The sequence below is a fragment of the Pieris brassicae genome, chromosome 10, assembly GCF_905147105.1.
Source record: "Pieris brassicae chromosome 10, ilPieBrab1.1, whole genome shotgun sequence".
NCBI lineage: Eukaryota > Metazoa > Arthropoda > Insecta > Lepidoptera > Pieridae > Pieris > Pieris brassicae.
Window position 1 is genome coordinate 18,607,554 of NC_059674.1, and position 14,923 is coordinate 18,622,476.

Below are 14,923 nucleotides of genomic sequence, written 5' to 3' on the forward strand. Positions count from 1 at the left end.
ATTACCTATAAAATTCCATAAAATAACAACAAACTCACTGTTCACTGTTAAACGTGTATTCAAGCACTGGATTGGCTGTTCACACTATTCCAGTGGCGCTGGATTGGGTTAGTTGGAATGAAAAATAGACCGTCATTCCAGTCAACTGGACTGGATTGATCACTGGAATGGTACATTCCAGTGCAGGTTCACATTATTCCAGTAGCATTCCAGTGCTGGACTGGAATAATGTGAACCGGGCAGTAATATTTAATTTGTATTCGTTGTATTTTGTAAAAACATAAATTATGTTCATGTAATCTGTAACACGACATTTATTGACTGTCAGGCGGTACGAAGTTTATAAAACTTATTAATAATACATATTATTTCTAAATATGTATGGAAAAGTAACATTATAAGTTCTAATATAATTTATTAATTAAAAGTGATTTCCTATAAATAAAATGTTTTCCTTATGATTCAGTAAGGGAATTGGAGAAGATATTTATTTTTGTGTTCCGGCAACTTCTTTTGGTATAGATTATTTGTAAAAACCGCTTTAATTTTTGACCTTAATTGTGAACCGACCCTGGACTCTCATCTGCTAGCTATTGACCAATGAGGTAGTCAACGCCTCTGATGATCTCTTGCACGGTTTATTCAAACGAATCCAGCCAGTTACTTTCCGATTGGCTTGATCCCTCGGTGTTGCGTAGAGATGTGGGGTCTCTCTGCATATTCTATCGCATTTACATTGGAGAGTAGAGATTCATCATCGAATTTCAAGGCAGCACATGAAATACCTTCCGTATCACTTGGACTTCCATCGTTTCACAACGGAGCGTTGCCGCGCACCACCGCTATGTGGGACCAGCTGCCTACTGAAGTATTTCCGAACCAATTCTACTTTTACCCCAACAATTTGTTAGCTAAGAACCCAGTGTCCTACAAGTGAAACTGTACAAAAAGCTAGGCATAGACTTAAATCATATAACTATGTCACTTTCTTGAAACTTTATTATATTCTTCCCAACTTAAAGTAGTTTGTAAGGTTCATATCGACCACCTACATTTAAGGCTTAAAGGAATTTATGAAGCGCTCTAACTTTGTTCAACCACGCTTCCGATGAGTTGCGATCTTTTGAACAATCTAGTACCTAATTAACTGAACTTTCATATTATGTTTTATTTAGGTCATATACGCTTTAATAAGTTACTTTTATTCAACTGGATATTTATCTTTATACGTTATACGAATTATGTTGTTTAGTTGCAGGTGAGGCAAAGAGAGCTGGGTGAACGTTAAGTCAAGTAAATAAGTCTGTATGTACCTCAGTTCCAATACGACTGATCCTTATAAAACTTACATGAGACAATAAAATATTTAAAAGATAAAAGTAAAAATACATCACGCCGCCGTCGTACGCTTTTACTGCATCAATGTACATCCAAGAACCTTTGCAGGCGTTTCTGAAACGGACCCAGTGAAACTATTTCCCGCATCTCAGGAGGCGAACTGAAAGACTCGCTCCGGTTCTGATTTTAGTTAAAATTTAGAATTTTCTATTCACATTAATGTATAAGGACGAAACATTTAATATCCTAGATTTTTAAAGGAAAGGTACCTTTATATCGTGGGAGCAGATTTGACAACTATTATACTCGTAAATAACTTAACTGCTCTTATTATTCCGAAGTTATGATAATTATAATTACTTCATGTATGACATTTTCATACCTATTTTTATGTAGCTTATTGTGTGGTGTTTTTTTGTAATTAAACAATCTCAATGTACCACTTTCTTTGCAACTAAACAATTTACTGATTTATTTATTAGAGGTATAACGTATGTTTATGAAATTACGAACTATTAATTGCTGAAATACCAGTTCTGTATGCAACACATTATTTCAACAAATAATGTTTTAAAAAGGGATGCATCGACACGCCTTTATGCCGATACGATACCAACGTTTATTTTAATTGTTGACTTAATTTAATAATTAAATTAAAATAGAATAAATAAGTAATAATTTAAATGGTAAGATTTTTGTTATTCTGCATTTTATTTAATTTGTTATCGAAAAAATACTATGCGCGATAGCAGTTAAATACAACTAATGTCTAGCAAATGCAAAATCCCGAGTATCTGTTGTCTCTCTTGACAACTCCTGACAACAAACTGAAGAAAACGCGTCGATTCTCGGGGCATAGATAGTCCAACATGATAGTGCATCGAAACAAGATGCACGTTTACTCTTTTGAAGCGCGAAATATGAAAAGTATCGTTTTATCGGTAATTAAAATATCGCCAATACCGATATATAGGTATCGGATGCATCCCTAGTTTTAAATGTCATTTTGAACTATCTAGTGCGGTAAAGCTTTTAAATTATTTGCTTTATTTTAATTAATTTCCTCATACTATTCGAAAGCTACAGGGACAAATATTTTTGATGAAATCGGTTTAAATGTGATTTTTACACGATTTTGGATTGGCCCGAAAATAAAACTATAAAATGTAATTACTAAAATCGTCAACGAACGAACGTTACTCCCAAATGATACCCTAATATGATCTTAACATCCCTGTATATTCATAAATTCTTTATAGTTTAATACATTTCATTTTGGTAATATAATGATAAATATTGTTATTAAAACTTTGAATACATAGGACAATATGTAGGGGACATATTAGCTTATCAGGCACGTAAACGGGTAGATCTGTGGCAATGAAGCGAGGCTGCTAATCAAATCTCCACTTTCCTAAAATGAGACTTTATTTGCTTGACTGAGGTCTAATGAGCTTCGCGTCTCCCGCCGGCAACTACTTCGATTTTTATGGTCAGCGGGAACCTTTAAGAACTCCAAAGGAGTAGATTTTATTTTATTTTTAAAGGAATTTATATTGATAAACTCCTATTACTTCCTATTATTTTACTACCCCATTTTTACTATTCCTTTCCTGTTATATTGCCCTTAATATTAATTTTAACACAATCCAGACTTCGATTCCTTGACACACTTGTATTCACTACCTAAGTATCCGTACTATAGTGTAATCATTATACTTACATAAAAAATGCTAAGAGATGTGAAATTCCCTGTATAACTTCTGCAGTTAGAACCATTGATATGTGCAATACGACTTGTTTAACAGAGAAATTTCAAAGTACTTACCTCGTAAGAGGATTGCCTATTCGGTTAAGTAAAACGTTTTCGGCAAAGTTAGCTTTTTGCAGCGTAGGACTCAACTATGTGTTTCCTAGACATAAAACATTGCGAGGAAACCAGCACAACCTCTTGTTTAATCTAAATTTATATATATCAACATTTGTAAATAAATATTGCGTAATTATATTGAATTTAAAAAAAAACACTGTGTGGCTTAATAGATATATAATAAATAAAACGAAACCTGTCCAATCATTATAATATTTGAAAGGAAAGTTTTATAATTAACCTACAAAACAATTTAATCGCTAATATGGAACACAATACTTTGAGGGCGTTTGCAAAATAAAATTAATTTCAATAAGGTTTGAGAATTGAACCTTACGAGATTACAAATTAAAAACCATAAAAGATAATTTAATAAAATAAAAGTAGAAGTCACCGGTCACCGATCACATCTGGTGCTTTCCTCGCTCAACTAATAATTATCGCAATACAGCAAAGAAATGCTGCCAGCGTGAAAGGTACACTGCCACAGGGGCTAAACTATTCACTTTTTTAATTTTATTTTTATAAATTATAAATTATTATACTATATACGTTAAGAATACTGTAAATTCTAAAGAATAAAAAAAAAAACATCATCTCACGGCAACTGTCGTCCGAATCGATTTTTAACAAATAGTCCCAAACGAATGTCAAATCTTATTGCAGTGCGGTGTCATTACACTTATTTATTATTTAATATTGGTTGGAACAAATAGGTTAATGTGTGATTTCTGTAAGCGATTTAAAAAAATGAACCAAGTTGAAATGGTGAAATTCAGCAAGTCACATAAAACGAAGTTACGCTCTCAAGTTGTAACTTCCGCTTGTAAGTAATACTAGAAGTAATTTATCAAAACTTCGTTCAATATGCGTTTTTCTTGTAAATTTCACTCCGTTTGCCTCACATTCGAGGTGGTAATGGTATTGCAAGTTACCTTAACACAATTCGTTACATTTTAACTCAAAGATACGACAAAAGCTATGCCAATTAGTTTATTTATAGCCTCACCAACAAGGCCACACATAACAAAAAACAGGACAGAAGAAAGAAACAAGTTATAAAATGTAATATCAAATTGTGGCCTCGATAATAAATGCGGATGGCGAACAAAAACATAATTCTTACAAATAATAAGGATTAATTTATATCTCATTATCAAAAGATTACCATTTTATTATCTTATCAAATTAATTTTGAATCATTAATAATTGCCTGTGTGTAAACAAAAAGCTATTATTTACTTTGAACGAAATAAGTGTTTGCCATTTATTTAAAAGAGGTTTAATTAAGATAAATAATCAATCAGACTTGGAATTATTCCAAATGACTTGTGATTTTTCTTTAATATTTATCTATTATTAATAAGGATAACATGACAGTTCATTGTAGTAGATATTCAATTAAATATTAATTTTATTATACATACAAGGAAACACTTGAATAACAAGCAAAAAATTTTAACAACCCACGAACATTCTTATTACAGTAAAATGTTACAAACACTGTGAGTATAGTGAAAGTAGTAGCTAACCTATTAAAAAACTAATATTAATAATATAAATTACAAAAAAATACTGTAAAGACTTATAAATTATTTTGTATATACATAAATGCATAACTATATAAGGCGTATAATTCATTGTGAGGCGATAGTCCCCAACAGATGGCGATAAACACAAAATGGCTTTCAAATTAAAAGCCGCAAGTGTCGCGTTTGACGAGCTTAGGGAATAGAAAAAATATTTTAGCGTATTTTGATTGCAACTCTCGTGAGGCCATTAGTACGCAATCCATTTAAAAGTCAATCACTCTAGATATCAGGCATTTAATTAGAATTTTCATTATGAAAAACTTCAAGACTACACTTGCTCGGATAGATATAACTTTTTTAATAATGAGACATAAAATACATTACTTTATCGTCGCTGTGACCGGGTTAAGCTGGATGAAAATTATGTTAAAATTCTAGGTTAGAAAACTATTAGAAAATATGTGTTTCTTTTGTGCTTTATAACAGAAAGTATTTTCTCCAAAAGCGCAATCCTTTAAAGGAAAATAAATGCACCTATCAAACGATCAAAATTTCAGAAAAGTAGTCTTCTTAAGAAAATGTTTAACGATAAACGGTTGTTGACTATGGAATTATCAAATACCACGTACAGCGTGTTGTACGCTGTAATACTATAGCCTATAAGCCTAACGAAAACTTAATTCTGATTAAAGCCTTAATTTTCCGGCGTCATATCTTAACAGAAAAAATTTCATAAAATGTAACTTAACAACAATAATATTACTTTAAAAATACAAATTAAAAATTTAATCGCTATTAAGTTTTAGTCGTTTATACCTACTCTAGTTTCAATTGCTGTTTAACCCCGAAGGTAGCAATATCTAGTGGCCATCTGTGCCCCTGTGGGTGCAACATGTGAACTCAGTTCAGCGTTAATAACACGATTAGTGAACTTCACTAAATTGAGTTTAACTTGTTATTAAATCAGGGCTTTTTTCGAAAAGGTAACATATTGTTTTCGTATAGATGAAGTTTTTTTAATTAATTGGTGTTTTATGATGATTTATCTATATGATACGTGAGGGCAAAATATTCAGCTATTGGAAGTTTATAGTACAAAACAATCAATAGATTGATTTGTTACATAACCTCAGGTTGGTTCCAAGCCTATATAGTTATATAACTATTGACGGATGTCATTTATAACCCTATATGTAAATAATGCTAACGTCAGAGGCACCTAACTTTTAAAGTTTGTTTTAATTTTCTACTAATTAATTTTATTATTATTACTACGTAGCTAGGTTAATAGAAGAATATTGTATATTTTTGTGTTGGAAATAAATATAAATTGTATATTAATAATAAACATTAATTAGGTACTTTCTAAAACACGCTTAGCCAGGCTATCATTGCTCATACCCCTCAATATAGATAAAAGGTTATGCATGTATAAAGCACGCAAAAGGCTCTGATATAATCCCTGACGGAGTATACAGTACATTAACATGACAGTGATATTGATTTCCCAATACAAAGATCACGGTGCGCAGATGTTACACGGCGTAGCATTTGTTCCCGTCCCAACTAGAAGTTACACAGAAATTGCACATATCTTCGCAATATTTATCTGCTTTGTTAGCGTAAAGAATGAATGTCTATGGAGACTTCAGTAGTACAACAGTCAGGGTGTCACAGTATCTTAGTTTTAACTGATTTATTTACTTGTATTACAAACTTAACATATAAAAATTAAGGTATAACACAGCCCTTACTACATGGCGGCATTATCGTTAATAATCTTTTCTAGGGCAATTTGTGCTAAGAGAAAACCATACTAAGATAACGGCTTGTATACCATTGGTAACTTTGATTTGTTAACATTTGATAATTTCCCAAAAATCGAACCAGTGTTAAATAAATTGAAATCATAAATAAAAGAATTTGTTTTCGGCAAAGTGCACGTTCAACGAGTTTAAGCTATAAGCTGAACATTTGGATAATAGTACTGCTGATAAAGATTTTTTGATAGTCGAAAATATAAAACCCAGTTTTGGAGAAAATATGTGTTTTTGTTGGTCAGTTTTAGCAATTATGTAACACTTAGAAAAAACCATGTTAAATTATAACTTGGAGCAGTGTTGGCCTAGTGGATTCAGCGTGCGACTCTCATCCCTGAGGTTGTAGGTTATAACCCCGGCTGTGCACCAATGGATTTTCTTTATATATGCGCATTTAACATTAGCTCGATCGGTGAAGGAAAACATCGTGAGGAAACCGGCTTGCCTTAGACCCAAAAGGTCGACGGCGTGCGTCAGGCACTGAAGGCTGATCACCTATTCGATTAACAAATGATCATGAAACAGATACAAAAATCTGAGGCTCAGACCTAAAAAAGGTTGCAGCGCCATATATTTATCTTTTATTTTATTTTTTAATCGTAACTTAATGTTAAACATACAACCTGCGCATGTGCGGCAACGAAGTCGCATACTTGAATCGAGCTATATAAAGTGTTTTCGAACACTAAACCACTGGGGCCTTCGGGACCGACAACTTTCCTTTATCCGCACAACATCTTCCACATGTATAAGAAACCTAAATTGGTGTTATATAATAATTAATACATAAGACTACGCATTTAATTGTAATAGCAACAATAGCACTTTTTATGTAATGGGAGGCAAACGGGCAGGAGGCTCACCTGATGTTAGGTGATACCGCCGCCCATGGACATTCACATTGCCAGAAGTCTCGCAAGTGCGTTGCCGGCTTTTCACAAATTGTTACGCTCTTTAATGTATAGAAATAATGTAAATCAAATATTCAACAGTCCGTTTTGCGGAGTGCGCTGAAGCCTTGTCGTGGTGAAGGAGGATCCTGCTTCGACGGCGCTGCTGTCGCCTAGACAACAGGCAAACAGCGATTGACAGACCAGTCTGCAGTAACTGTCCTTCCATCTTCTAGCACAACTGTCGCGAAATGAAATTTCCGACCAAAGAATGAGGCAATCATCTTTTTTCCTTGACTTCTTCCTATATTTACCTTAGTTGGCCGATCCTCGAAAAGAAATACCCACTGAGCTGATTGTCTTTTGGTTTCGGGTTCGTAGTAGTATATCTGTTCGTAGTATATATATATACCTGTGACCTTGAACTCTTCTAACATTTGGCGACACCAGTCCATGAGAAGGTGTTTCTGGTCATCGGTTGAAGTATGCGGAATCCATCTGGTACAAAGCATCCTGACGCCTAAATGGTCGTGTAATATTTTTAGAAATTGACTCATACCAATGCCTAGGCTTGCCCGTATCTGCTGGTAGATCACTCTTTTATCTTCCTCTATCGCACAGCACTGATGTTACTTCAGTAGTGGCTGTTAAACGACATCCCTGACGTGGATCATCATTGAGATTGCTACGTCCACGATTAAACTCGTTAAACCAACTGTAAATCGTGGCACGAGATGGAGCTTCATTAAGAAATGCTAATCGCAGTCTATCATAGCTTTGTTGTTGAGTATGCCCACAATGAAAGCCATAATAAATCATTGACAGAAAATTTTCTCGCGTTAGGTTAATTTTTACGTGTAACAACAGTTTTAGATTTGCCGCCAATTCACAAAAAACAAAAAACAAATGAATGCTATTGCATTCATTTGTAACCTAATGTAGTATATTTACTACATTAGGTTACCAAAGAGTTCTAAAATTGAAATTAAAAAAGTGTTCATTAACAACGTTTCTAACTGGCCAATTCTAAACATTTTCCCACGTATACCTAGGTGGGGTATGGGGTACGTTTACGAATTTCATTATCATCTCGCGAAATATTAATCATTTATGTAATGCAAATATGTAGTAATATATATTAATAATTTAAACGGAAAATTCAATTTGGTTTGGCTGGACTATTTACCTCACAATAACGTTCATATAGTCTCAATATTGAATAATTAAAAACCAAAACCTGGTTCCACAAAACAACAAGTGAGATCACTCTTTAACATATATAACAATTACGTTTTAAAAATCCATTGAAGCGGGGTTCGTAATGGAAATTTGAGTAGTTCTAATGGAAATAAGACCCACTTAGAGAAGAAAACAAATTAAAAGGTTGTTGAATAGGACTTAAGTAACGGAGGGGTATTAATCACAATTTCTTTGTTGTCTCTCAGCGGAAAGTTAGGTATTGATTAAAAACTATCGCAGACTTGAAATATTGGAAAGTGTCCAATATAAATTCTCAGTAAGAGAGCCGAGACATTTGTACGTCTGGTCGATATAAATGAAAGACTTTAACAAATTTCAACAACAAAATGATTTATCGGGTGCGATTGATAAATGTTTTAACTATTTTCATACAGTTTTAGTACAGTTTATAATCACTCCATTTTAGTAAGTTCGTTTCGCAGGAACAAAGTATACTTTTTTTCAGGTATACTTGTACCTTAAGAAAACACTTTTTAAACGGATTGAAGCTATGTATTATAAGTTTATACCTACATAATAATACATAGCTTCAATCCGTTTAAAAAGTGTTTTCTTAATGTGTAAAAGCCATGATAACAAAAGACAATACTATACTTGTACCTATTATATTATATCGCTTAATGGTTTGTTGCCTAGTCGTTGTACAACCCTTGGTCTTGGTAACATAACTCTGTGTCACATTTTTAGTTTTATGTGGCAGTCATCGATCTTAAAAAAGCCGTCTAACTTATCATTTTTACCTTCACCATATGAACGAGTATTAGACCGAAAATGTCATTGGGATGCATCGGGGAATTGAACTTACGACTTCAGTCGCACGCTTTAACCACTGGGTCAACACAACTCTCAGGTCGGGTACAGTCGTAGAAACTCGCACAAAATCAACTCCATTTATATAATTCTTTTTGATTTGTTCATCGTGGTCTAGTCGGTTATAAACAGATTATTTCGCTTTGAACCCGAAAAGGGATCAAAGGCTCAATAAATGTTACAGTATCAGGTATTAAGGTTTATTTTCTTAACCAACGGTAATGTTGTGATAAACATATTTTGATTTAATTACGTATGAAATTATAATATTTCCTTTATCGACAATTATTTTGTCACAAGTTTCAATAATAACTAGTCTGGCCATAAATACTGTTACATAAAAACTTTTCTTTTTTCAACTTTTTAATTATTTTGAATTTGGAACACGTATATTATTTTAAAATCTTTCCATTTTGCGCTATTTCATATGTTTCTTCGTGTTCATTACCAAATTACAATTCGGACTAAAGTGTTAAAGAAATAGGATCGCAGTGATGGCCTTGTCGGTTATATTTCAGACACTTCAGAAGCTTGGTATCAGCCGTATGTTCGTATATCGTACTATCAACAGATACATCAACACTTCGTGTGTCGAAGACCAGAAAAAAAACTGAGTAATACCAAGGCTATTAATGATGTTAAAGCCAGAATTCGTTGAAATGAGGAAGCAAAATATCTTGTCAAGAGAAATGAAGATTCCCGCTAGGACTCCGCCGCGTATCATAAATAAAGACCTGAAGCTCGGTGCTTATTTCCAATATACAGGACATGCCATACACCATTTTACAATTAAAGAGAGTGGATCTATCAAAACTCCTTCTGCGGCGATCCGCAGGTGAAAAGCACAGAAATATCCTCTTTACCGATCAAAAAAAATTTAAAATTGAAGAACACTACGATAAGCAAAATGATAAAATGTACGCTCACAGTTCTAAATAAGCTGATCAAGTGGTCGGAAAGGCACAACGTGGTCACCATCCATCATGATTTGGTGGGGCGTGTCTTATCAAGGAGTTCCAAAACTACATATTTGTGAAAAAGGATGAAAACTTCAGCCAAAGTGTATCAAGTCTTGGATCGTGTTGTGAAACCAATGGGCAATACAATTTTTAAAAATATACCGTGGACATTCCTGCAGGATTATGTACCTGGTCCACCAACCACTGGCTGGAAACCAACGTTCCGGACTTTATAAGAGCTGAAGTCATCTTGCACATACATCTACCCTTTAGAATTCTAATTATGGTCAGTTTTAGACGGCATGGCCTGCTCTAAACGACCCAGTATTATTTCATTTTTCTTTATGCTTATATGTGTAATTAGCTATATGTCTATAATTATAATACTACTACAGTACAAAACACAAACTACTAAACTTTAGTATACAATTTTCCATAGAGAAATTATTACTAAAGCTTCGTGTGCTTAATAACAAAACTTTTTAATTGTACCACTTAAAAGGTCGGTATCGAAACAAATTACTAATAAGCCAAGGGTTTAAAGCTTTTGTTTGTTTTCAAGTACTTAATTGAATATCGAATAGACCTTTTGAAAACATACATGGCCAAGTTTTTAATCTATTTCATAGAAGAAATAAAAATTAAATGATTCCAAAGTTACATCTACCAGGCCTGGTATGAAGGGGCGTTAATAAGGTAAGAAATTCTTCACAACTCTCTTTGATAGATATAGTACATGAAATATACTATAACTACTATATAAATGGCCGGCAACGCACTCGTGAGCACTCTGGCATTTAGAGTGTCCATTGGCGACGGTATCACTAGAAGCACAATGGCGGTTCATTCCTTCGTAGTTGCTCCATGTGCCCACAAGTTGCATCGTCGTTTCTTGCAAAAACAGCCAAGGAGTATAACATAGATTAATTCCTGGACAGGTGCCTTCCTATAGCAACTAACTTACTATCAGGTGGAATTGAGGCCAAACGTCTATCTAGTTCTATAAAATGAAAACATGGATGCTGACTAATTCCTTTGATTGATCTACTCTTCGAACACAGTCTTTTGTTATTTTAAGTTGTAATTAATGCACCACTTAGTCGCTGACTAACTATAAGCATTGTGTTAACTCAATCTAAACTAACACCAGTTTCTTACATAAAGCATACTAGTTTGGAAATGCTACAGAAAACGTTTGCAATAATAATATTCTATTAAAATTGGTTAGTTAACACAAAATTGTTTTATCAGCATTGCCATCGTTGATACAATTTTTGATGTATCGATTTGTAAAAAGACCAATTTTTTTACAATTCGATATTATAATAATTTGATACGACATATTACATGACGTAATAAGCTAGCGAGTGGATGTACGAAGGTACTCTATTGAGCGGCGTGGGAGTTGATCCTATCATGTTTATTTTTTAACCTTTAGTCATACGATTGTTGTTGAAGTCATCGGATTTGTACAAATATGACTTTATTATAATATCCTTTTCAAACTGTACATGTCTTTAATATGACGTGGCAAATTGGCAGGAGTCCAAAAGGCTCACAAGTGCGTTGATACCCTCTTTTCTTGAAATGTCAAACCCTAATGTCAAATTACTGCAGTGGGCAGCTGGTTCCATAATTTAATTAGTGTTTAAAATTTCTCACACAATTAAGAAATTCATTACGGCAATAATTTAATTTAATAACTGTGTACGAATCCAATTGACTTTAACTATCTGGTGGTCGGGTCTAATGTTGGATAGATTTCAATCCATCTGGGAGTAACTCGAGACCTTATGATTTGGAGTCGAATGATGAGGTCTCGATTATCTCTAGGACAAGGCAATTAAAATCAGTAAGCTTTGAATGTAGGGGAAGGAAATATATCGCCAAATTAATAATAATATCGACCCTTGTAACTTTGTCATCAAGTAGATAATGCGGACATAATGGACCACTATTCTCTACCACGCAATCTGTATCAATAATGGCCGAGAATGATCTTTTACTTAGATTGTTAATCCAAAGGCTTTATTTCTTAATGGTCTCAAGATTATACCTAACTCTAATAACTCTTGGTGAATATAATTGGTTCTTGTTGTAAAAAAATATCTATCATAATATAAAGCATGGTTATGAAAGAACATAGAATTTTATAAACAAGGAGATAATATTTTAGTAGATGGAAGATGTCTCTGGTATTTCTGATTTTCCTTTAAAACGCTGAATTCTGGACAATACAAATATCTGAAAGGAGAAAATGGCTGATCAGGGAATGTGGTGTTGGAGCTTAGGATTCTCTGGACAGCTAAGGAAACAAACGTGGCCTTACTAAGACAGTTACGGGTTAAAACCCGTCTACACTGTGTTACGAATGCATGATGAGTTTTTGGACATGTAACACAGAAGCAGAAATCCAGAAAGTTTATAAAAACTCATCGTGATTGGCAGAGTGGAGGGTACACCTCAAGGCCGATCCCCTACTCACTGGACCCAACAAGTAAATGCTCTAATAGGTTTTACCATCACTGACACGCTGAGGCTTGACAAAAACAGTGTAGAATGCGACTGAAGAAGTTTCCAAGATATACCGGCGATAAACATTCATGTTCAGAAGTGTTGCTAGTGCGTTACCGGCATACTAAAACTTAATACTGCGTTTAAAATTAAATTTTGAATTAGTTAATTTAAAATTTACTAATTTTACCTTAACCTTATTTTAACTATACCCTAAACAATAACATTAAAAAAATATGAACAATGTAACTCTTGTGAATACAGTCTGTGTTAAACAGGCTTTCCGCAACTTTTATTAAGTGTGCCCGCGTAAGTAGTGAATCTCTGATAATTTAGTGCGTGCAATATCAAATGGCAATTCATAGTTTAAAAAAAAACAATATTAATCCTAAACTTTGTATAAAATAAGTTTCAATAAAGAAAACATCTCTAATCGTAATTTTAAAGCGTAACATGTTATAATTCCCGATACCGTGGCGAAACTCAAATTAAATATGTCGGTACAAATATGCAATAATAATCACATTATATACGCATTATGCATAACTTATAGTCTAAGATTAATGTCATGTAAAACATCAGAATATGCGGTCATGTTTAAGAACAACTGTAATTATTACATTAGTAATAATTTATGTGGCCGGTTCTTTGGGAATCATTACCAACTATCCAGCGAATTATTCAAAGTATTTCCATTTTAAAAACCTTAATATTTTAATTCCGAGATATAAAACTCGATGTGTGCTACATGAAAAAGATCATTTCAATATAATAAGTAGTGAAGGTGCTGTCTTAGTGGCAATTAAAGCGTAATGTGGAAATTGAAATAGTTAAACTATCAATGTTAGATATAATACTGTAAGTAATTTAAATAAAGATAACTGTGTACATCTTTGTTTTTAGTGACCGTAACCTTATAAATATAATCAATTGGTTTTGTGTTGCCAATAGGTTTGAAATCCCAAATTTATCTGTTTCAAAATAAAATCTAAAGTTAATAGCAAATAATAAGTGTTTTAGTTAACTTGATTTGGACAGGTAGAAAGCAACAATAATTCCTTTGAATGTTACCCATGTTTTATTAATAATTTTAAGGAAAAATATTTATAATTATAAACAAAATAGTAAATAAGTTTACGAATGCCTCGAGTCAAATACAAAATTTATCAATTTGTCAGTGACATAATTTTGCCAATTGCCAAATTATCAATTGAGCTTGTAATTATTTGGTGGTGTAATTAATAGGTCAACAATCAATCATAATAAATTGTACATACCAATGGGGTGCAAGGGAGAGGTCGATCACACGAGGGTGGTGGATGAGGCGACGGTGTGGCGCGACTATGCGGCGCGACGAGTGGCGAGACCAGCACCTCTTAAAGCCACCGGTGTCATGAAGAGGAAATAATGTTCTACGCTTAATTTACTTAAATTTTAAAGCTTGTTATCAAACACAGTATCGTGTCAGAGTTGCGGAATTTGTAACTTATCCAACGTACATAACATTCGATTTCCGATGAATTGACAGACGTCAAATTTATTGAACGAAATCCAAAAATAACGATGGCACATTCATTTGGAAGCTACAGAACTCTTCTTGTCTGTGTCTTTTATGATATAACAATATAGACTAAACAGCAGCTGTTTGTGTACTACGTCTAACTCACACACTCTAAACTAATCATCCATAAATAATAATTGTTTAAGATGTATCGGTAGAGAACTAGTTATACCGAATACCTCGAAAGTATCCATAATTGTTCAAAACATTTAAGACACTTGCCTGTATCTACCAAGAGATCCAACACGGTTGTGGGAGCTTGCGTGAACCACGATGTAGTTAAAAATATTAACCACCTTTCCAGAAGTTATAGATCTCTGCCGTGTAATGTAATGATAGGCAAGGTGCCTTTATAGCGTAGGAGAGTAT

General features: G+C 33.6%; 1 protein-coding gene across 1 annotated transcript in view; it reads right to left on the reverse strand.

The window, feature by feature from the left end:
* LOC123715446 (fasciclin-2-like) overlaps nt 1–14,347 on the reverse strand; it is a 50,906-nt gene extending 36,559 nt beyond the window's left edge. Inside the window, exon 1 of the mRNA XM_045670451.1 lies at nt 14,271–14,347. The gene's annotated coding sequence lies outside the window, so the exon portion shown is untranslated. The remainder of the gene's footprint in view (nt 1–14,270) is intronic.
* Between the last annotated feature and the right edge of the window lie 576 nt (nt 14,348–14,923).